The sequence below is a fragment of the Moschus berezovskii genome, chromosome 12, assembly GCF_049115385.1.
Source record: "Moschus berezovskii isolate FMDL1 chromosome 12, NW_MosBer_1.0, whole genome shotgun sequence".
Taxonomy (NCBI): Eukaryota; Metazoa; Chordata; class Mammalia; order Artiodactyla; family Moschidae; genus Moschus; species Moschus berezovskii.
Window position 1 is genome coordinate 56,973,589 of NC_142471.1, and position 24,530 is coordinate 56,998,118.

Sequence of the window (24,530 nt, forward strand, 5' to 3'; positions counted from 1 at the left end):
GGCTCCTCTGTTCACGGCATTTCCCAGGCAAGAATACTGGAGTAGGTTGCCATGCATTCCTCCAGGGAATCTTCCTGACCCAGGGATCAAACCTGAGTCTCCTGCATTGGCAGGAGGATTCTTTACCACCGAGGCATCAGGGAAGTCATACAGCTAGTTACACAATGTCTTTTCTTCCATATGAGACCATAGACTGCTTCAGAGGCAAGTAGTATGTTTTTATATCCCCTACAGCCACCAGCACAGGAAACGAGGGATGCAGGACACAATCTTTGAACAAATCTGTAGTAAGAAGTTCAATAAATATTTGTAAAATAAATAAAGAATGAGTACATTGATTAAATAATTAATTAAAGGTGTGTAACTTCTTACCTGGCTACAGAGCAACACATCTCTTTCTTCAATGTGCAGTAAGTGAGGTGGTAGGGGGAAGGTAAGAATCTGATGGGGGCGTAGTGGTAGGCAAAGGAGGAAAATCAACTGCCCCTGGGTACCTAGCAGCTGTCAGGCATCATGACTCTCCTCCAAGTGTTTAACTGAGATCACTTTCAAATAGGACATTGTTAGATAATGACACTATCTGATGTCCTTTGATGCAGAACAAATTAAAAGCAGAGACAAAAATCTTGGGACCCAAAACCTCCCAATGTCTTCAAGTGTGGATTTAGTTTTTCTAAATTAAATTATCATACAACTTGAATGGGTTTTAGATACCGTAGAAAGGGACTCAGAACATTGCTTTCAAATTGGCGATATTTAAAAGTGAAGCCATTGGTTAGGGAAGGAATGCATAAACAAACCCCAAAGCTGTATTGAATACTTTTTTTTTGGCTATATATGACTGTAAAACTGCCAACTTCATTTTGATAAGCCTTTGTGAAAAACAATCAACATGCCTGAGCTTGCAAACCATGCCATTCTGAAGAAAAAGCAATTGAGAAGATCAGGAAATGCTTAAAATGGCAATGTCTGATTAAAAAGAAAAACCTCTGTGGTAACAGATTTAGCAGTAAGTCACAACACTATGCTGCTGATTAACATGGAGGGGAGCAGGGGACAATGCACACTGAGACAAAATCAAAGCACAACACTTACCTTCATAAATAAATAAGAAGCTACATCTTAAAACTAATACAATTATAGTCCACAACACTGACATCAGGGCACCAACATCATTGAGAAAACTAATCCTCTCATGCTTCATGAAGTTTAATGTCACCACAGTGAGGTCCTTGCACTAAAGGAAGTGCCATTTCAGGGACTCTCAGTGAACACACTTAAATATGTAACAAGTGCGGGAATTTCTATTCATGAAGAGTTCACGGACATCAGTTCATAAAAGTCAAAGTAACTTTTCCTGAATTTGTTTCTGTATTTTTTTTTCACACTGATTATAAAATCAGCAGAATTATGGGATTGGAAGGAAGATAATTTGGAATATTTGAGTTCATTCCCCTACTTTAAGGGCTTCCCTGGTGGTTCAGGGTAAAGAATCTGCCTGCCAATGCAGGAGAAGTGAGTTTGATCCCTGGGTTGGGAAAATTCCCTGGAAAGGGAAATGGCAACCCACTCCAGTATTCTTGCCTGGGAAATACCTGCCTATTTTAGGCAAAACTGAAATTTTCTTCCAACTGCCAAATAATCCTGGAAATATTCTAATAAATAAATTGTGACCTGAGGTTCACAAGACCAAAGTTCTTTGTTTTATTCACTGATACACCTTGAGTGACCAGAACATCACTGGGCACAGAGTAGGCACTCAATAAATACCTATTAAAGTAAACTGAAAAACATAAAAAAAGGTGTAATGTAATGCAAAAATGCTAAATGTGTGTGTTCAGTCCCTAAGTCGTGTTGACTTTTTGCAACTCCAAGGACTGTAGCCCACCAGGCTCCTCTAGCCATGAGATTTCCCAGGCAAGAATACTGGAGTGGGTTGCCATTTCCTCTGCCAGTATCCTCCCAATCCAGGAATCAACCCAAGTCTCCTGCACTGGCAGGCAGATTCTTTACCACTAAGCCATCTAGGGAGCCCAAAATGCCAAATAAGTCTCTTTAAAATTCCTTTCTCTGAGCACTGTTATAGGGCATCCTGTTAATCACAACACAAAAATTGTCCTCATATAAACCACTTTTCCCAAGACAGCTCCAAAGTCACAAATCACACTCTGAATTCTAACCAATGATCAGCACAGGAAGGTAAGAACCCAAAGAGACTCCAAAGATAGATAAGGATAAATTTTATCCATCCGTAGTTTTCTTTTCTTCTCCTGGCAGTTCACCTGTAATGTATCTGCATTTTCATCTTCATATTATTATTTAAATACATGTATTTAAGATGCATTACTTAAAATTAAAGGTTTGTATTTTTAAAAATTATACTAAAAGATGGTTTGACTAAATCGACCTCTCAACTATTTCAGAATCCCACCAGTTTAAAAAGATAGACAAAAAATAATAACAGGAAAATGACGTGATCAGATAACTCTAATCATCAATTTTGTTCTAAATGCCTGAAAGTAATATGGTTTGAAAACTGAACTGAGTTGGAAGGAGAGGGCCTGGATTCTGGTACTGCCTCAGTCACCAATGAACTTAACCAATCTTTGCTAACAGGAAACTCAGCTTCCCAGGCTGTCGAGTGAAGAGTCTGACCAGACGATCTCTAAAAACCTGAACAATTTCCAAGATCCTGTGATTATAGGTGACCAAATCCAGTCACTTAATTATTACTCCTGGGAGGGTCAGACACCATTTGCCTAGTTTGACATGAAGTTTATGGCGAGGCAGTTGATGATTTTAAAAGCTAGTGATCTCCCAAACACCTGATGAGAGTGTGTTTCTAAATATGGAGGATCTGAAGACTTTGCTTCTGAGTTAAGCTGACTGCAGCCACCAGAGCGCCCAGCTCTCAGCAAAGAAAAGGTAAGTTAAACTAATTAGAGTCCCTCCAAAATGGAAGGATTGAACCAGTGCCCTAGTAGGTCCCAACCGACTCAATACCGGGAAAAAAAAATTACAAGAGATTCACAATGAATGCTGAGTTGTGAAAGCCAAAGGCTAACCAAATAGCCTCAGGACTTAGTGGAACCCTGCTCTCAAATTTTGCTTCAAGCACTTTTCCCTGAGTCTGTACTACAGGTATCACTGACTTTGAGGACAAGAAGCAACTAAGAAATTAAGTCAATGGAAATTAAGTAAACATTATCACCTGAGGGAAAGGGAAGATACAAAATAAATAAGACACGATCGGTACAGAATCCAGAAGGACTCTTATGCGATCTCTCCTGCACGAGAAGTCGGCATTTGGAAACCACAGGAGGTGGGGATCAAAGCCGCTCCCTGTCCAGCCACCTGCCCAGAAACTGCCCGAGCACCGGCCCAGCACCGCCGGGGCAGGTGGGCATGTGTCTTTCCCCAACACAACGGGCGCTCCGAGGGACCAAGCTCTGGTGGCGGGCTCCCGGTGCGTCGCCGGGCAGCCAAGGGAGCGCCCTCTGCCACCTCCACCCAGCCCAGCCCTAGAGCCTGCCGCCTGGCCGCGAAGGATGCCCCAGTCACCTGAGCCACCGCGTCCTGAGAGCGGACAGAGGGTGTGCCAGTGGGCTCCCGGGCCGGCGCGCTGGCGATCCTGGTGCCGGAGCGATCGGCGGGAGACTGCGCCCCGGCAGCCCGGCGGGCCAGCCTCCAGCCCTCCGCAGCCCGCCCAGTAAGTGCAGATCCCTCTCTCCTCCCGGCCGCTCCGCTTGCTCACCTCGCGTGGACCGCTGCAGCCCGGGCGGTGGCGTGCGGACATGCCCCCGGGGTGCACCCGCCGTGCCGCGGCCCCGCGCGGTGGCCCCTTCCCCGGCCCCAGGCGCCGCGGTCCGCGCTCCCGAGGGGCGGGGAGCCGACGGGGCGGAGGCGCCGGCGGAGCTGGGGCGGGGGCCCCACGGGCAGCGCGGGAGGCGGAGAGCGTGGCGGGGAAAAGCCCCGCGCTCGGCCTCCGAAATGCACCGGGGAGTTCAACGCCCCCAGCTCCGCCGTGGACTCTGGCCGGCGGGTGAATGGGATTTATCCCGGGATCCGCTCTACGGGCCGCGGCTTGGCGAGGGGTGAGGGGCCGCCTCGCGGTTATGTAATGGACCTGCCTGCTGTGACCCGAGCCACCTCGCTCCGGACTGCCCGACCCTCCCCGGGAACGGCGGTGCGTTGCCCCTCACCTAGTAGGCAGGCAGAGGGGGCTCAGTGTTCTCAAAAAGAACTTTCCCCTGCAGGGTCAGAGCAAGCTCTGCTTCAGGAATCCAAGGACTCCCTGAGGTGTACGCGGCAGGGATCTCTGCCCGTGCAGCCCGTCCATTTCACAGCACAGAAAACTGAGGCTCCGACGTGTTTAAAGCGCTGTTTCCTCTAGTTGGAGGACCTAGATTCCACTCTCCCGAAAAGCCGTGACCGTAGGCAAGTTACTTAAATTTCCGAGCTCAGTGTCTCCACCTGCAAAACGACGATAATAGCGTCCACTTCCTGAGCTTGATGAGAGGACAAAATGAATGAGGTGCAGGAGCCCGGTATGTAACACACCCCAGTAAAAATTACTGCTGTTGCTCGTGCTAAGGTTCGCCCCCTCCGCCAACGTCGCCCTGAAGTCGGCTGTCCCACGGGCCTGACTAAGGAGCTGCCCCAGGGACCTTCCTGTAAATTCCACTGCTTGTCAGGAGCGAAGTCTCTGAACTGAGGAGGTCCGATTCCGACTTCTTGGGGTCTACATACTTGCTACTCCATAGCATCAGCGTCATCTGGGACCTTTCTAGAAAGGCAGAATTGCAGGCCCAACCCCAGAGCCACTTATAACAAGAATCCCTAGGTAATTTAGTCGGTGGTACTGCAGAGTTTCACAATGAGTCCGACTTTTTGGAAAATTTGAGAAGGGGACTAGAAAGTTGTGATGCAGTGGCCACACAACACCTTAGGGTATTTTTTTTAAAAAAATAGACCGCCAAAGTCTTTCATCCTTTTACATCTGGCTATGTTGTTTCTCCAGTACTCTTGCCTAGAAAATCCCATGGATGGAGGAGCCTGGTGGGCTGCAGTCCATGGGGTCACTCAGTCAGACACGACTGAGCGACCTCACTTTCACTTTTCACTTTCACGCATTGGAGAAGGAAATGGCAACCCACTCCAGTGTTCTTGCCTGGAGAATCCCAGGGACGGGGGAGCCTGGTGGGCTGCCGTCTATGGGGTCGCACAGAGTTGGACACGACTGAAGCGACTTAGCAGCAGCAGCAACAGCATGTTGTGTCTTCCCCTCTCCTCAGTTTTCTGCTCTTTATAAATCTGGATGAGCTCTTTTCACTTGTAAAAGAAGGCTCTAAGTTACCTGAAAGTAAAGACTAGTGAAGATACCTTTAAGGCACACTATAGAGGGACTTCCCTGGTGGTCCAGTGGTTAAGACTCCCCTTCCAACACTGGGAGCAGGAGTTCCATTCCACATGCCCTGCAAAACAAGCAAACGAAAAATGCAGCAGAATTTGCAAATAGGACTTGTAAAAGAATTCATTAGCATTGAATATGTACTTAAAATGTTGAGGCTGCGGGGAGCCCTGAGCTTTCAACTGTGAAGGTCTTTTGGTTAAAGGCTGGAGTACTTTTTGGTTCAGAAAAATACTTTTCTTAGTTAAACATTGCTTTGGGTGGCTGAGAAGTCCCATTTTCCACTTCAATAATGTAGGATAACCAGTTGTTTTTGAAAGTTTTGAAGAAGAGGAAGAAATCTCACAGGCTTTCCTCCATCTACATCACTCGTCATAGAGGCCCTAGAAAAGCCAAGAGCAGTTCTTTTATTTATGTCATGAAATGTTGGTTGGTTGTCTTTGCTTGTTCAGGTTTAGCTTGACTGATCCTTTCTCTGACAGAATGATTTTCATCTTTTGAGAGGTGAGACTTGGTGGGTTATTGATGATGGTGCTGACAGAGAAGGTCACTCCCATCTGCCTCCCCCTTTGGGGCTCCCCCCACCCCTATGCAAGGCTGGTTCCAAGGGGTGGGTGGTGTGGAGGTGGAGTTGGAGGAGATGGAAAGAGGAAAGGAATCTCCTTTCTGTGAGGCTGGAGGAGCTGGGAAGGAGGGGGACAAAGCCCTCTCCTTGCCTTGGAATCTAACAAGGAAAGAAGGGGGAAATGCAGCATTTCTCTTAAAGAGTGCTGCTGCTGCTGCTGCTGCTAAGTCGCTTCAGTCGTGTCCGACTCCGTGCGACCCCAGAGACGACAGCCCACCAGGCTCCCCCGTCCCTGGGATTCTCCAGGCAAGAACGCTGGAGTGGGTTGCCATCCAATAGAATTTTCTGTAATGGTGGAAATGTTCTGTGTCTGTGCAGTGCAAAATGGCTATGAAATGTGGCTTTGTTGTTTAGTTGCTAAGTTTGAGACCCCATGGACTCCCCATGGACTCTACCAGGCTCCTCTGTCTGTGGGATTTCCCAGGCAAGAATACTGGAGTGAGTTTTCTTCTCCAGGGGATCTTCCTGGACCAGGGATGGAACCTTTCATGTCCTGCATTAGCAGGTGGTTTCTTTACCATTGAACCACCAGGGAAGCCCTAAATGTAGTTATTTACATTTAAATTTTAATCAAAATTCAAGTTTTTTGTGTTTGTCTCTTGTTGCTAGTCTGTTGCAGCAATCACATTTCAAACTCTACACCAATGTGTAGCTAGTACCATACTGGAGAGCATATCAAACATTTCCTTCATCACAGAAGGTTCTGTTGGACAACGGTGCCTAGAGGCCAGGATTTTGGTGAGGAGGTGAACCCAGATATTTCACCTTTTCCAAAATTCTAGTCAGAATCTCATCTGTCCTCTGGCAAGTGGAGGAACTGATCATTAAACCTCAGCCATTGAGTCCTTGTGAGAGTCAAACTGGAATAACCCATAGAATGTGTTGTTTGCCATACCCTGCACATAGTAAAGGTACAAAAAGTCTTAACCAGTATTAATAGTTATTTCACAGTTTTAAGAGTTGGTGGGACATGGTACTACAGTTACTTTGTTATTAGTTAAGTAACCTTTTGCTGATGTGGTCAGCTACTCTGGTCCCTCAATGATCATCTATAGCTGTGCTCCAGCCCCCTCCGCTAACTTCTTCCTCCCCTTTGTGAGCTAGGCACTACCTGTGCTGTTTTGTCCTGGAGGCACAGCCTACTTGGTCAAATCCCTACCATTCATGCCCAGTAAATAACAAATGTGTGAACTAAAGTCACATTGTACCATGGTTCAGGGGAATTGATTGTCAAATGAGATTCTCAGAAGCGTGACACCTTAGGGTACATCCATTATAGAAGGAATTGTTTGTTCCTGTTATTTGGTCAAACACGGATGTGTGGACTCAGCAGAGAGAAACGAGAACATTGGCTCCAGATAAGTAATATTTGGGGTGTCCACGTCAGGCTGGAAGCTACCAGGAAGTTGGAGGTGGAGGGGGATGGAAACATGAAGCTTTTACCTAAATAGAATTTGAAAGTTTATTTCCATGGCTAATAAGGATTCCAAGGATAAACTGTAAACAGCATAAAAAAGATGCAAGTGTTTTATGCTGTCAGGTATGCAAACGAGGGCAGTGCACAGAATAGGAAACAGTGAAATTCTTCGCGGAACACCAGGAAACAGCTTTCTAAATAACCTTCTTCTCAAATTCTTGTTCTTTGACTTCTTTAATAAGATCACATCCTGTGGGCACCTTTCAGATTCCACTTTGTGTATTGTCTGCCTTGGTTCCTCTTCCATCACACCACTCCTGAAAATTTTAGAATTCAGCCTCTATTTCTCTGCTTTTCTTTCTTCACCCAAATCCTTATCCCTGCTTTGTCATGACAGTGACTGAACACCTGCCTGTCAGAGGCAGTGCATTCCCAGTTCTGGCCTCTCTCTGAGCCCCCAGGCCCCCAGTGGATATTGTCACTTAAATCTTCCCCACCCCATCACTTCAAATGTTAACCTGTCAGGAACTTGCAAGCTGGGTGACCTTGGGTAAGATAAATAACAACTCAAAACTTCAGTTTCTTCATTTATGAAACAGCAAAATAGCACCTTCCTTCTAGGACTATCTCGAAGGTTAAATGAGACATATATAAAAAGAAATAAAAAGAAAAACAATGAGACATATATCTGAGTGCCTGGCACAGTAGCTAATATATTGTTGTTTTTGTTGTTTTAGACCCCAAATCATGTACAACTCTTTGTGACCCCATGGACCTTAGCCCACCAGGCTTCTCTGTCCATGGGACTTCCCAGGCAAGAATACTGGAATGGGTTGCCATTTCCTTTCTCAAGGGGTCTTCCTGTGTTGGCGGGTGGTTTCTTTACCACTGAGCCACCTGAGAAGCCAGCTAATGCATGCTGCTGCTGCTAAGTCACTTCAGTCATGTCCGACTCTGTGTGACCCCATAGATGGAAGCCCACCAGGCTCCCCCGTCCCTGGGATTCTCCAGGCAAGAACACTGGAGTGGGCTGCCATTTCCTTCTCCAATGTGTGAAAGTGAAAGTGAAGTCGCTCAGTCGTGTCCGACCCTTCGCGACCCCATGGACTGCAGCCTACCAGGCTCCTCCATCCATGGGATTTTCTAGGCAACAGTACTGGAGTGGCTTGCCATTGCCTTCTCCGCAGCTAATGCATAGTAAGTACTTAATCCATGTTAGCAGAATGATTCTCAGTAGCCAAGATATGGAAACAAACTTTGTGTCTGTTGATGGATTAATGGATAAAGAAAATGTGAGATATATATATATATATATATTATTGTCATAATAAAGAAGATCCTGCCACTTGCAACTATATGGTTGAACCTGGAAGACAATTTGCTATATGAGTAAGCCAGACACAGAAAGACAAATACTGTATAATCTCACTTGCATGTGGAGTCTAAAAAATTTAAGTTCATAGAAGCAGAGAATAGGACAGTGGTTGCCAAGGCCTGGGTGCCATAGGAAGTGGGGAGATATTGGCCAAATGATAAACTTTTAGTTATAAGATGAATGAATTCTGGGGATCTAATGTACAGTGTGGTGATGATAGTTAACAATACTGTATTTTATAGTGAAATTTGCAAAGTGAGTAGACTGTAAATGTTTTCACCACATACGCCAAAAAAGGTAATTGTGTTATATGTTAGTGGTTTTAGTTAGCTTGATTGTGGTAATCGTTTCACAATATATACATAAATCATCATGTTGTACACTTTAAATATGTTTAATTTTTATTTGTCAATTATACCTCAATAACTTGAGGGAGGGAATTAAAGATAAAATAAATGTTAGCTGAAACTACACCAAATACAAACACTCCTCCTCTCTTGACCGCATAGAGTGTAAATTGTTTGATGGCAGGAGACTTCCCTGCCTCATTAACTATTCCCCCAACGCTGACAGAGCAGGAACTTCAATCAATCTTTTGGAATGAGTAAATGTTAGTTATGCCTTACCTTTGTGGTCACCTCTGTGATTCTTCCTCTTTTAGATTCATTCGACTAGTACTTATAACATTTACCCTGAACTAAGTCACCACCCATGGGCAGGACCATGACAGCCCCGCATGTAACCCAACGCTGCATACAACTTGCTCCCTGCCTCAGGGCTGATGTGCGGCTTGAGAGTTCTCTGACCCAGCTCGGATGTCTTTGGAGGACACCTGAGATAAGAAAATTTACATGGAGATTGGGAACGAGAGAGTAGCTGCTGGTTTTTTCACTCGACTAAATGTGAAGTATGACCCAAAAAACTGGCGAGAAATTCCCTGTGGTCTGACCACAGACCTTGTGACCAACCCTTTCTTGACCCATAGGATCAGCACACAGGGCCTCTTGATGTAAATAACATTGAGCTTCATTTCCCAATTCAGTTCAGTTCAGTCGTTCAGTCATGTCCGACTCTTTGCAACCCCATGAATCACAGCATGCCAGGCCTCCCTGTCCATCACCAACTCCCGGAGTTCACTCAAACTCATGTCCGTAGAGTCGGTGATGCCATCTAGCCATCTCATTCTCTGTTGTCCCCTTCTCCTCCTGCCCCCAATCCCTCCCAGCATCAGTCTTTTCCAGTGAGTCAACTCTTCGCATGAGGTGGTCAAAGTATTGGAGTTTCAGCTTTAGCATCAGTCCTTCCAATGAACACTGGAAGGATCTCCTTTAGAATGGACTGGTTGGATCTCCTTGCAGTCCAAGGGACTCTCAAGAGTCTTCTCCAACACCATAGTTCAAAAGCATCACTTCTTCGGCAATCAGCTTTCTTCACAGTCCATCTCTCACATCCATACATGACCACGGGAAAAACCATTGCCTTGACTAGACGGACCTTGGTTGGCAAAATAATGTCTCTGCTTTTTAATATGCTATCTAGGTTGGTCATAACTTTCCTTCTAAGGAGTAAGCGTCCTTTAATTTCATGGCTGCAATCAGCATCTGCAGTGATTTTGGAGCCCCCAAAAATAAAGTCTGACACTGTTTCCACTGTTTCTCCATCTATTTCCCATGAAGTGATGGGACCAGATGCCATGATCTTCGTTTTCTGAATGTTGAGCTTCAAGCCAACTTTCTCACTCTCCTCTTTCACTTTCATCAAGAGGCTTTTGAGTTCTTCTTCACTTTCTGCCATAAGGGTGGTGTCATCTGCATATCTGAGGTTATTGATATTTCTCCCGGAAATCTTGATTCCAGCTTGTGCTTCTTCCAGTCCAGCGTTCCTCATGATGTACTCTGCATATAAATTAAATAAGCAGGGTGACAATATACAGGCTTGACGTACTCCTTTTCTTGTTTCCCAGTTAATTTCTTTAAAATCTTTCAAACGGTTGCTGAAACTTTTATGTCATTTTCCCCCTGAAATATGCATTTGAGTTTAGCATTTTGTATCTCCAAGTCAAATTTAAATAAAATTATCTAATTTTCATCATGTTAAGAGATGTCGTACACCTCTTTCCCTTCTCTGAACAGATGTTGGGAGTGTTGTGAGGAATTTGTTGATATTTATAGAGTTCCTTTAATGTCCCCGAATCTGGGTATAGATTTCCTTCTATCCTCACAGGACTTATTTTCCTATTGAGGGATAGAGCTCAGAGTGGTTAAATAAATTGCTCAATATTATGCAACTAGAAAGCTGTGCTGGCATATGAAGCCAGGTCTGTTTACTCTGGGGTAGACTGATTGCAAAAACAGCTGGTATTCTCTATTCCTCTTTCCATATCCTTTACAGTGTGAATTAGCTCCAACCATCAAGACGTGGGGCTTTGTTTCCCCAACCCCTTGAATCAGGGCTAGTCCAGTGACTATTTTAACCAGTGGGAAGGAAGAGTGGTGGGTCAATACTGAGTCTAGACCTTAGGGGCCATGCCCCCACTGTCTCTCAGTACCCTTCATCACCACAAGAATGAGTCTGAGCTAACCTGTTGGAAGATGAGCGAACACATGGGAACAAGCTCAGTCAGTTCAGTCACCCGCCAAGTCCCCAGACATCAGGAGAGCCAAGCCAAGATTAGCAAAGCTGGCTGCTAGCCCCACAGCAGGCTCTGGGTGCACCAGTGAGCCCATCTAGATGAGCTCAGATCAGTAGAACTGCCCAGCCGACCTACAGAGGTTCAAAGATAAAGGTTTCCTATTGTAGCCACTGCGGGGTTGTGGTGGTTTGTCATGCAGCATTATTTAATCAAGAGATAAGTAATATAAATTCACAACATCTGAGGATCTTGTATCTGAGGTTATTGATATTTCTCTTGGCAATCTTGATTCCAGCTTGTGCTTCGACACCACCCTTATAGCAGAAAGTGAAGAGGAACTAAAAAACCTCTTGATGAAAGTGAAAGAGGAGAGTGAAAAGTTTGGCTTGAAGCTCAACATTCAGAAAACGAAGATCATGGCATCTGGTCCCATTACTTCATGGGAAATAGATGGGGAAACAGTGGAAACAGTGTCAGACTTTATATTTTTGGGCTCCAAAATCACTGCAGATGCTGATTGCAGCCAGGAAATTAAAAGACGCTTACTCCTTGGAAGGAAAGTTATGACCAACCTAGATAGCATATTAAAAAGCAGAGACATTATTTTGCCAACCAAGGTCCGTCTAGTCAAGGCTATGGTTTTTCCCGTGGTCATGTATGGATATGAGAGTTGGACTGTGAAGAAAGCTGATTGCCCAAGAACTGATGCTTTTGAACTGTGGTGTTGGAGAAGACTCTTGAGAGTCCCTTGGACTGCAAGGAGATCCAACCAGTCCATTCTAAAGGAGATCAATCCTGGGTATTCATTGGAAGGACTGATGCTAAAGCTGAAACTCTGATACTTTGGCCACCTCATGCGAAGAGTTGACTCACTGGAAAAGACTCTGATGCTGGGAGGGATTGGGGGCGGGAGGAGAAGGGGACGACAAAGAATGAGATGGCTGGATGGCATCACCGACTCTACGGACATGAGTTTGAGTGAACTCTGGGAGTTGGTGATGGACAGGGAGGCCTGGTGTGCTGTGATTCATGGGGTCGCAAAGAGTCGGACACGACTGAGTGACTGAACTAAACTGAACTGCGGATCTTGTATTTACCTTGTAATAGTATAAGAGAAAGTTTTTGCAAACATGTCTATCAGAAGTCTTTCTTCCCCCGTGTTTATCATGCTATTATGCTCTTTTTAGTGACTCAAGAGGGGAAAAAAAACCCTGTTGTGAGCAATATATTAGAAAAAAGAAAGTATTTGTGTTTAATGGGCCAATTTAATGAGCAATCTATTGCAAACTGAACTACAGTGTGTGTCTCTTCTTTTCTATCATCAGACAAATCCAGCATAAATAAATCAACCAGTGTTTTTGAGTGTCTAGGCTGTGCGTGGTACAATAGTATTTTAAGACAGGGTTCCTGTCATCAAGGAATTTACAATCTAGTTGAAGTAGAAATGCAAATGAGAGAAGCTGAATAACAATAAAAGATTTCAAAAACACCATCACCACAACCTACCACTTCAGACAGATAAGGTAGGATGATCATTTTGGTAAAGGAAGTCTATTTGCTCTAACTCAGTTCTTGCTGTTCAGTCGCTAGGTTGTGTCCGACTCTCTGCTAGAATTCAGAGGAGAATCTAAGTGCTTGGGACAGAAACTAGGTAAATGCTGACTTTACAGGTGGTTCTGGAACTCCTTGGAGCAAGTCAATAAGCAGATAGGAAGGCCCTCATGGTAGGGTGAAACTGCAAGCAATAATATTAGCAGTGAGAAAGTGCAAGGTGTGTTTGGCGGTGAGTAAATAAGTCTTTTTGATGAGAACAGGGAAAATCAATAGGACAAAGTGACTGATTAGATAGGGAGTGAAAGAGACAGAACAAGCACATGTGTCTCCAGCTGGGAGGACGGTGATCATTAACAGAGAGAGGGGTTAAGAGGTAGCAGTTGGTGAACAATTCAGTACACATGTGGAGCTTGGGGTGGGTGTGAAATACCCATCAGGCTGCTGGAAATTCAGGGCAGGGGCCAAGAGGAAAGGTCAAAGTTAGAGATAAGGCTTGAAAATCTTCAGTGCAAGAGAGCCTAGATGAAACCAGAGCAAGAAGACAAGGCCTGGACCTTGGGGAATGCCCTCAATGTCTAGTAGGGGAGATAAGGAAGAGCTGACAGCTGGAGCTGACAGCTAAGCAGGATGCAGCGAGTGCTACATGAGTCACAGGACAGTGGTAACCATTCTGGGCTAAGAGAAGTGTACCGCAGCAGAGCGGAAACTTTCTCTTTCAGGAGAAGAGGGAGTGATAATAAGCAGGACCTGCTCCCAGATGGCTTCTGGAAGTCATTTGAAGAGGCGCATGGTTCCAGCTAGACAGATCACCTGCTAACATCAGAAACACAGTGAAGACCAATTAGACTTTAATTGCCAAAAAAAAAAAAAAATCAGCCAGCTTTTGGGCTGATTTACCCTTCTTGACTCTCTCTGTTGATCTTCTTGATGAATTAATTAGCAAGTTCCTGCTTCACCTTTATTCATTTTGATAAATTCAGAAAGTGCAAATTGAACAAAATATTTGATGAGGATAAAGCCAACCCAAAAAGATAAAGCATCAAGGTAAACAAAGAGTGGCCATATTCCCTTTTAGTTTCTATGCTAAAATATATCTTAAGTGTTACATAAATTAACATGTACTGACTGGGTGCTGCTGTTTCTGGTTTTTCATCAGAGACACATTTATACATCCCTATGAATTAGTCTAATGATTATAGATGATGCCATGATAGCATCATTAAGTGAAGAAAATGCAATTCATCCCAACCACTGGAAGAATCACTCAAAGAGTTTCTAGCAATATAAATAAGTCATTGGTTATATTTTATTTCAGTAAAATGTTAAGAATAGAAAAGCACAAAGTGAAAACAAGGCCACCTTGGTTTTTATAAGTTTGTTACAAGGAGCCGAAAGTCTGCCAGCAAACTGCTTTCCAGTTGCTTAGAGTATTTCCAACCAATGTGAAGGTTAGTTGAAGGCAGTGTACTTGTAAGCAGACTCATTTTCGTTAACCTGGTGTATACCTGCTCCAAGTGCTATGCTCCAGATAAACTGCATGAAGGAATGGGTACATTAATAATCTTTCCAAATGGTCCAGAATCCTAAATTTGAGAATCATGACCTAGGTATTCTAGGGAGACCCAAGGATAGTTGGAAAGGGGGAAGGCATCCCAGTGAACCAGGCCCTCTTTCCCTTTTCTGCCTATTTAAGTAAAATAGTTCTCCTTTATGGTTTTATTGTATTGGAGTTCTCCTTTATGGTTTTATTGTATTGGGCTTCCAATTCATTCCATTCATCAAGCCAGATATCTAAGTTTTCTCTTAGAAGTCTTAGGTAATCTTACCTCCCACATCAGTCCATCTGTAAGTCCTGTCGATTATCTCCTCAAAATATAGCTCAAAATCTGCCTCCCTTTCTCTATTTGCACTGCCAACACCCTAATCCAGTCTGCCATCTTCTCTTGCTTACTCCTGCTATAACATCCTAACCCATCTACTTGTTTCTGCCCTAAGCCTCTGCCAGTCAGTCCATTCTCATGAGAACACGAAGAAAGTTTGTCTCAAAACTTAAATTAGGACTTCCCTGGTGGTCCAGTGGGTTTAGAATCTGCCGGCCAACATAGAGGCCGTGGGTTCCGTCCCTGGTCTGGGAAGATCCCTCATGCTGCAGGGCAGCTAAGCCGGTGTGCCGCAAGTACTGAGTCCATGTGCTGCCACTTCTGAAGCCCACGCGCCTGGAGCCCACGCTGCGCCCAAGAGAAGCCACCACAATGAGAAGCTGGCTCATTGCAACTAGAGAGTAACCCCCACTTGCCGCAACTAGAGAAAGCCAGCACACAGCAGTGAAGATCCAGCACAACCCAAGTTAAAAATAAATTAAAAAATAAAACTTAGATCACATTGCCTCACTGCTTAAAACTTTTCTATGCTTCCCAGAGCACCAATCTGGGCTCCTCTGACCATGGCCCATAAGTGTGCCATGCGCCTGCCTGTCTCTGCATCATCTTGTGCCACATTCCCCATATCTATTATTTTTTTTTTTTTTAGCATCAAACCAAGGAGGCAGAGGCTTTTGCTTTTGTCTTTTCCTCTTGCCTGGAAAGTTCTTCATCATTTTTTGCAAAGACCTCAGCTTCAATATCCCCTCCCAAGATGTCTTATCAGACCATTCTAATTTAAATTCAATCTCCCTCCTCCATTATTTTCCATCTTAACACTTTTTTCCCCCTTCATAATATTTTTTGCGACTTTTTGTTGCTGTTTGCTTTCATTTTGTTTGACCCTCAACTAAAAGCTCATTGAGAATAGGAACTACACCCGTTGTGTCCACCACCATGCCTGTAAACCTAGCATGGAACTCAGTTATTGGATGAATCAATGGTTAAAAGGAGTCAAAGCTTTCAAGGTGTGGAGTCCCTGAGACAGACAATTGAGGCATTTTGGACGGGGTGACAGGGTGCATTCAGGAACTGAACTTCATTCCAGAGTTGCATTGATTACTGGTGATCTGAAATTTTCAAGCCCATGCTCTTCCAGCCTTTTAAAGCTAGATCACGTTGTTGTTGGGAAAGTTTTGTGAAGCTAAGAGGTTGCTTTGCCCTGTTGAAGAGAGATGTGTTCTTGTTTTTCTGTATGTATGAATGTATCAAAGTAAGAAATAAGAGTTGAGGTTCTTTGAGGGAGAATGCCAATTGATTATACAACATGCATTATTAATACTTGTTATGGTTATATTAAAACTCATACAAAACCCATGTAATCTCATTTCCAGAGTTTAGGCTTCTGGCCAAGAACATTATGACAGTCTAGTTTGGCATTACCATCATCTGGAGAGGGTCTAAGTCAGGGTTATTGAATTAGATTTGGCTGCTTGCTAGCAGCACATTGCATTTCCCATCCCCGATGGAGGTGGATGTGGGAGAGGAGGGGGCATTGTCATGCTGGGAGGGTGGGAGTGGGTGAGGATGATGAGAACTACCTCTCAGCTCCCTTCCAACTGCTTCTGATTCTTCCATTCCAGCTGAGCCAAGTCAGCCTAGCTAAACAGTTATGGAGGGCCTTCTGTATGCCAGGAACTGAGCTGGGATCATGACCATGAACAATGCAGACACCCACTCTGCCCTAACAGAATCTGGAGATGATCAATGGGAGGTGAGCATGACTTGGCAAAACCTGATGGTGACATCAAGTCAGTACTTGGCTGTCCTCTTGGAATGTCAGTTTGGCACAAGAATTAGCCGTGTAGTGAACAATTAAAAAAAATATAGCACTTTCTTGAGTGGTGTAAAATATTTTAATCCCCAGTTCCATGAAATGACCATTGGACGCATTTGAAATGGCCCCAGAATTTGAAGTCTCAGTTGCCTTCACTTGAATGTTCCTTCATCCCCTCGTTTGTTGGAGCTCTTTCACCATAGCTACATGTTTATTGTCTTTTCTGGGTGATACTGAGCCATTTTTTTCTTAATTTAATAGTAAAATCCGTAGGCACTTCTCTTATTAGATTTATGAAATAACAGAATGTCTGATTTGCCCAGAATTTCATGATATGCAGTCCTGCAGCTGTTTTCCAGTATCCTGTTGTGTTTACAGTTACTTACTCATATTTGATGGAAACACCATGGTGCCAATTTGTAACCCATGGCAGCCAAAGTAGTGCATCTTTTATTTTCTCATTAGCCCCTCTGCAATAATCATCATTTTCCATATTAGGTGGTATATTCATTGTTAGAATGAATCATACTCTTCTGAATTGTCTCAGCACCAACATCGCCAAGTAGCTGGCTTTTTTCCCACCTACCTCTTTTAAGCAAAATATTTACTCATTTATTTGGCTGCACCAGGTATTTGTTGCAGCTTGCAAACTCCTAGTTTGGTCATGTGGGATCTAGTCCCCAGACCGGGATCGAACCTGGGCCCCCTTCTCTGGGAGCACAGAGTCTTAGCCGTTGACCACCAGGGAAGTTCGCCACCTACCTTTTATTTAAAGTTGACAATAGTTGTCTCACTAGTTGCCAGAGGTTTCCTCCACTTTTTTCAGCTATTTTATGACTTAGTGGAAAAAAAATTATGGATTATGTGATGATGTTGGGCAAGTCATTAACTTCTCTGGGCCTATTTCATCTGTAAAACTGAAGGATTTAATTAGGTTAGAGGTTAAATTACTGGACAGTAGGCAAATTTAGCTCTCAGATGGCTTGAAACGGCCTTCACAACATTTAGATTAATTCATTGACAGCTGTCTAAAATTGGGAGATTTCCTATAAAACTCCAGATTTCTAGCTTCTGTTTGAAAGATCAACATCTGAATTTCCTTGAAATGTCTGGCTCCAGAGATTCCCTGCCTCTGTCTCAAATCCTCACATTCACTAATGACAAGGGAGGAAGACACTGCTGCTGCTGTTGCTGCTGCTAAGTCACTTCAGTGTCCGACTCTGTGTGACCCCACAGATGGCAGCCCACCAGGCTCCTCCATCCATGGGGTTTTCCAGGCAAGAGTACTGGAGTGGGGTGCCATTGCCTTCTCCGAAGACAGTGCTAGCCCCTTGCATTTCTTTTCTGAGGGCACCTGAAGATGGTTACGCCCCATGCCCTGTTCCTGCTGAAATCTGACAGGAGATTTAGAAGAACCAGGCTCAGAAAGGGAAGCTCTCCTGATGGTCTAGAAAATTCCTTGAGGAAAGAGAAAGAAACGGAGACCTCACCTAAACGATAGCCTTTGGCCACTGTTCATATTGTCATCTTGCGTTGCCCAATATTTATCACGGCTCTGGTTGAATGCATCTGTTTAAAAAAAATATTTGGGGTGGGGGGAGGTAGGGTGGAGAAGCTGCAGCCAATGCAGGAGACACAAGAGACATGGTTTCGAGCCCTGGGTTGGGAAGATCCCCTGGAGTAGGAAATCGCAACCCGCTCCTGTATACTTGCCTGGAAAATCCCATTGACAGAGGAAGCTGGTGGGCTACAGTCCATGGGGCTGCAGTCAGACAGGACTACCCGTGCGCGTGCGCAAACACACACACGCACACATACACACACACACTCACTCACTCACTAAGGATGTAGGACAAAGGGTTTATCTGCCCCCTTGCCCCTTCTGGTTCTCTGAACCCACTTTCCCTAGGGCAGTTTTTTCTGTCTGCTAACTTTAGGAGAAGGTGTGTGTGTGCGTGTGTGTGTGTGTGTGTAGCGGAGCCGGTCTTGTTTGGGTTTTTTAAGAAAAGAAGAAAATTCCTGCCTGAACTGCTGAGGAGAGAGTGGTCTTTAAGTTGGACACCTGCTCTTCACCTAATCTCAGTCCCTACCTGGCCCATTTTATTTATTTATCCGTCTGGTCCCTTTAGTCATCTGAGTTCCCACTAGGAGATCTCTAAATTTTCCTGCCTCTTAATAAATCTAAACATTTTAAGATATTCTTTCAAAGGAGTCTAACCTCTGCAGGCAGGTATATCCCTCCCTCCCTCTCCTGACAAGAGTATTACCAGTCTAAACACAAAGATACAATCCTTGTCTGGGTTCCAGCAAATCCCAAGAAAAATCCCTAGCACATAGAGGCATTCAGTAAATATTTGTGGAATGAAGTATTCAGGATTAGCGATTAACTTTGGAAAGGATCATCATAGATTAACAGAGCAAATTAGTGTTTAAGAGGACCCAGACAGCCACCTTAATTGAAGTATCATTGTATTTTATGGTACCCAGTAGAGACGGATAGCCAGCTTAAAATGCTTTGGTTTAAATATTTTGTTGTGCAGTTTCTCAGTCGTATCTGACTCTTTGTGACCCCATGGACTGCAGTAAGCCATGCTTCCCTGTCCTTCATGATCACTCCCTATTAATATGTCCTGGGTACAAATACAGCAGGCTTCTAGGTTTCAATTTTATTTCTACAGAAGGATAAGTATATATTCCAGGCAGTAATGAAGAAAAACAATAAGCCTGAGTCTTAAATAATGAGTTTACTTCTTTTACTAAGTCTCTAAAAAAACCTCTGAAAATCAGGTTTCTTAATGGCGCCAGGGCAGGGATAGGTGGCTGAACACTGCCCCCTTGTGGTTAGTATTAAAACTTACACCCTAAGTGCCTACACTTAGGCTGAAACTTCAATACTTCAGTCACCTGATGCGAAGAACTGACTCACTGGAAAAGACCCTGCTGCTGGGAAAGATAGAAGGCACGAGGAGAAGGGGATGGCAGAGGACAGATGGTTGGATGGCATCACCGACTCGATGGATGTGAGTTTGAACAAACTCCAGGAATTGGGATGGACAGGGAAGCCTGGCATGCTGATGCTGAAGTCCATGGGGTAGCAAAAAGTTGGATACAAATGAGCGACTGAACTGAACTGAAGTGTCTACACAGACACAGAGAACAAACTAGCAGAGGTCACCAGAAAGAATAGGGAATGCGGAGGGACAAGTTAGGGGTAGAAGATTAAGAAATATGAACTACTATGTATGAAATAAATAAGCAACAAGGATAAGTTGTACAGCACAGGGAAACATAGCCACTATTTTGTAATTATTTTAAGTGGACATAATCTATAAAAATCAGATTGATTATATTCTTTGCAGCCAAAGATGGAGAAGCTCTATACAGTAAGCAAAAACAAGACCAGGAGCTGACTGTGGCTCAGATCATGAACTCCTTATTGCCAAATTCAGACTTAAATTGAAGAAAGTAGGGAAAACCACTAGACCATTCAGGTATGACCTAAATCAAATCCCTATGATTATAGAGTGGAAGTGAGAAATAGATTTAAGGGACTAGATCTGATAGAGTGCCTGATGAACTACGGATGGGGGTTCGTGACATTGTACAGGAGACAGGGATCAAGACCATCCACGTGGAAAAGAAATGCAAAAAAGCAAAAGGGCTGTCTGGGGAGGCCTTACAAATAGCTGTGAAAAGAAGAGAAACAAAAAGCAAAGGAGAAAAGGAATGATATTCCCATTTGAATGCAGAGTTCCAAAGGATAGCAAGGAGATTTAAGAAAGCCTTCCTCAGCGATCAGTGCAAAGAAAAGGAGGAAAACAACAGAATGGGAAAGACTGGAGATCTCTTCAAGAAAATTAGAGATACCAAGGGAACATTTCATGCAAAGATGGGCTTAATAAAGGACAGAAATGGTATGGACCTAACAGGAGCAGAAGATATTAAGAAGAGGTGGCAAGAATACACAGAAGAACTGTACAAAAAAGATCTTCACAATCCAGATAATCACGATGGTCTGATCACTCACCTAGAGCCAGACATCCTGGAATGTGAAGTCAAGTGTGTCTTAGAAAGCATCACTACGAACAAAGCTAGTGGAAGTGATGGAATTCCAGTTGAGCTATTTAAAATCCTGAAAGATGATGCTGTGAAAGTGCTGCACTCAATATGCCAGCAAATTTGGAGAACTCAGCAGTGGCCACAGAACTGGAAAAAGTCAGTTTTCATTCCAATCCCAAAGAAAGACAATGCCAAAGAATGCTCAAACTACCGCACACTTGCACTCATCTCACACGCTAGTAAAGTAATGCTCAAAATTCTCCAAGCCAGGCTTCAGCAATACATGAACGTGAACTTCCAGATGTTCAAGCTGGTTTTAGAAAAGGCAGAGGAACCAGAGATCAAATTGCCAACATCTGAGTTCCAGAAAAACATCTATTTCTGCTTTATTGACTGTACCAAAGCCTTTGACTCTGTGGATCACAATAAACTATGGAAAATTCTGAAAGAGATGAGAATACCAGACCACCTGACCTGCCTCTTGAGAAACCTATATGCAGGTCCGGAAGCAACAGTTAGAAGTGGACATGGAACAACAGACTGGTTCCAAATAGGAAAAGGAGTACGTCAAGGCTGTATATTGTCACCCTGCTTATTTAATTTATATGCAGAGTACATCATGAGGAATGCTGGGCTGGAAGAAGCACAAGCTGGAATTAAGGATGCCGGGAGAAATATCAATAATCTCAGATATGCAGATGACACCACCCTTATGGCAGAAAGTGAAGAAGAACTCAAAAGCCTCTTGATGAAAGTGAAAGAGGAGAGTGAAAAAAGTTGGCTTAAAGCTCAACATTCAGAAAACTAAGATCATGGCATCCAGTCCCATCACTTCATGGCATGTAGATGGGGAAACAGTGGAAACAGTGTCAGACTTTATTTTTTTGGGCTCCAAAATCACTGCAGATGCTGACTGAAGCCATGAAATTAAAAGGCACTTACTCCTTGGAAGGAAAGTTATGACCAACCTAGATAGCATATTAAAAAGCAGAGACATTACTTTGCCAACCAAGGTCCATCTAGTCAAGGCGACGGTTTTTCCAGTGATCATGTATGGATGTGAGAGTTGGACTATGAAGAAAACTGATGGCCGAAGAATTGATGCTTTTGAACTGTGGTGCTGGAGAAGACTCTTGAGAGTCCCTTGGACTGCAAGGAGATCCAACCAGTCCATTCTAAAGGAGATCAATCCTGGGTGTTCATTGGAAGGACTGATGCTAAAGCTGAAACTCCAATACTTTGGCCACCTCATGCGAAGAGTTGACTCACTGGAAAAGACTCTGATGCTGGGAGGGATTGGGGGCAGAAGGAGAAGGGGACGACAGAGGATGAGATGGCTAAATGGCATCACCGACTTGATGGACATGAGTTTGGGTGGACTCCGGGAGTTGGTGATGGACAGGGAGGCCTGGAGTGCTGCGATTCATGGGGTGACAGAGAGTCGGACACGACTGAGCGACTGAACTGAACTGAATCTATAAAAATATTGAATCACTATGTTGTACACCTAAAACTAATATACTACTGTAGATCAGCGATACTTCAAATTAATTAATTAATTAAAAGTTCAATCTGGAAAGTTTTTAAAGAATGCTTCAATATTTTGAAAGTACTCATAAATAATCTCAGAGAAGAGATTGAGAAAACTGCCTCATTTGGCTTCAGAATAAACTGTCAATGTCAACCATCAAACCAGCTGACAACACTGGACGTAGAGCAAAGATTTTAGACATTTTTAATTAAATCATAAACTCACCAACTAGTATGTATTGAACATCTGGGTGGAAGTCACTGGGATGAAGGTGGTGAGTAAGATCATGGAGTTCTGAGGAAGAATTTTGCAGCCCAAAATCTGGATGGTTCTGTGTAGGGTTATGACCAACCTAGATAGCATATTAAAAAGCAGAGACATTACTTTGCCAACCAAGGTCTGTCTAGTCAAGGCTATGGTTTTTCCCGTGGTCATGTATGGATGTGAGAGTTGGCCTGTGAAGAAAGCTGATCACCGAAGAATTGATGCTTTTGAACTGTGGTGCTGGAGAAGACTCTTGAGAGTCCCTTGGACTGCAAGGAGATCCAACCAGTCCATTCTAGAGGAAATCAATCCTGGGTGTTCATTGGAAGGACTGATGCTAAAACTGAAGCTCCAATACTTTGGCCACCTCATGCGACGAGTTGACTCACTGGAAAAGACTCTGATGCTGGGAGGGATTGGGGGTGGGAGGAGAAGGGGACGACAGAGAATGAGATGGCTGGATGGCATCACCGACTCTACGGTCATGAGTTTGAGTGAACTCTGGGAGTTGGTGTTGGACAGGGAGGCCTGGCGTGCTGTGATTCATGGGGTCGCAAAGAGTTGGACACGACTGAGCGACTGAACTGAACTGAACTGAACTGTGTAGGGTTTAACTGCTCATGCTCTTTTGTAAGACCAGGAGCTTTGTGAAGGCAGCAATCCTTCCTTAAAAGCCTAACTGTCCTAAACCCCAGGCCTCAAGGTCATCAAAGAGTTGATACCACTTTGCCTCGTCTGTTCTTGAGAACTAGTTCAATATTGATAATAATACCTAACATTCTGTGAAATATATACATGTGCCATGCACGTATGTGTGTTTTACATCCATTCACTGATTCTGTCTGCATAGTGACCCAGTGAAGTGAATATCTGTATTGTCTCATTTCACAAGTGAGTAAAGCCATGGAAAGCTTACTGTGCTACTATGTACCCACTGGTAAACTGGGAAAAGCTGACTACTCTGTCATGCTGTCTCTTGATGACAAAAGCTAGCCCAAGGGCCTCCAAAAGTTGTTCTGCAGGTTGTGTGTTGTGCAGGGTTGTGGCCCAAGAGAACTTGGGGACAATCATCCAGTCCACCCTCAGCTTGCCACCTGTAGCCCTGTAGGGCTGCATCTGCCCACAAGGGTCTTTTCCTAATTAGCACAGAGGTGCTGGGAGCCAGGTACTGAGTTGAGTGCTTTGTGTATTATCTTGTTTCATCCATTTGTCCCCAAGCCTCTGCCTGTTCTGTTTTCAAGATCCCAGTGCTTCCTGCCCATGCAGGGTATTCTGTATTGCTTACATTTTAAGAAATTTAGGTCACATGAATCATTTGTAGACCAACCTCTGAATACTACCTACTTACTTTGATTTTTATCTGTCAAAAGATGCTACAGATGTTAACCGCTTGGGAAGATTTAATTAAGCAATCAGGTCAACTAGGGGAGAATGGGTAATTTTGAAAGAAGCTGTTAATAATTTAAAACATAAACTATTTTAAACCTATATTTTGTGCATCTTTAGTAGTAATATTTGTATCTAGCAATTTGTTCATTTTGCATCCAACCAACACACTCTTTTTTCTTTGGTTGGTTGGGTTTTTTTGTTTTTGTTTTTGACTGTCAGGCACTAAATTTGGTAGTGAGAATTCAATAAAGAATAAAATTATTGTTTCCCTAAAGAAAATCCTAGTCAGATAAAGGAGAACTATATGAAATGGAGCTTCCCTTGTGGCTCAGCTGGTAAAGAATGCGCCTGAAATGCGGGAGACCTGGGTACGATCCCTGGGTTGGGAATGTCCCCTGGAGAAGGGAAAGGCAACCCACTCCAGTATTCTGGCCTGGAAAATTCTTTGGACTGTATATAGTCCATGGGGTCACAAAGAGTCGGACGTGACTGAATGACTTTCACCCTATACACTCTCTTTAGGAAATGGAACTTATTTGTAATAATATATTTAAGGGTTATTATGTGTAAACTGGCAC

The 24,530-nt window shown here is 43.9% G+C and overlaps 1 protein-coding gene and 1 long non-coding RNA gene across 5 annotated transcripts in view; one reads left to right on the forward strand and one right to left on the reverse strand.

The window, feature by feature from the left end:
* The window catches only part of SLC16A12 (solute carrier family 16 member 12), a 103,825-nt gene extending 99,845 nt beyond the window's left edge, over positions 1-3,980 (reverse strand). For 2 of the 4 annotated variants that reach the window (XM_055425118.2, XM_055425116.2), the window contains exon 1: positions 3,755-3,978. The gene's annotated coding sequence lies outside the window, so the exon portion shown is untranslated. Of the gene's footprint in view, positions 1-3,561; positions 3,696-3,754 lie in introns of those variants that run through there. The other 2 variants (XM_055425122.2, XM_088842127.1) reach the window with 2 other exon arrangements.
* LOC129555556 (uncharacterized) overlaps positions 3,574-24,530 on the forward strand; it is a 35,117-nt gene continuing 14,160 nt past the window's right edge. Inside the window, exon 1 of the long non-coding RNA XR_008685778.2 lies at positions 3,574-3,709. This is a non-coding gene — a long non-coding RNA (uncharacterized LOC129555556). The remainder of the gene's footprint in view (positions 3,710-24,530) is intronic.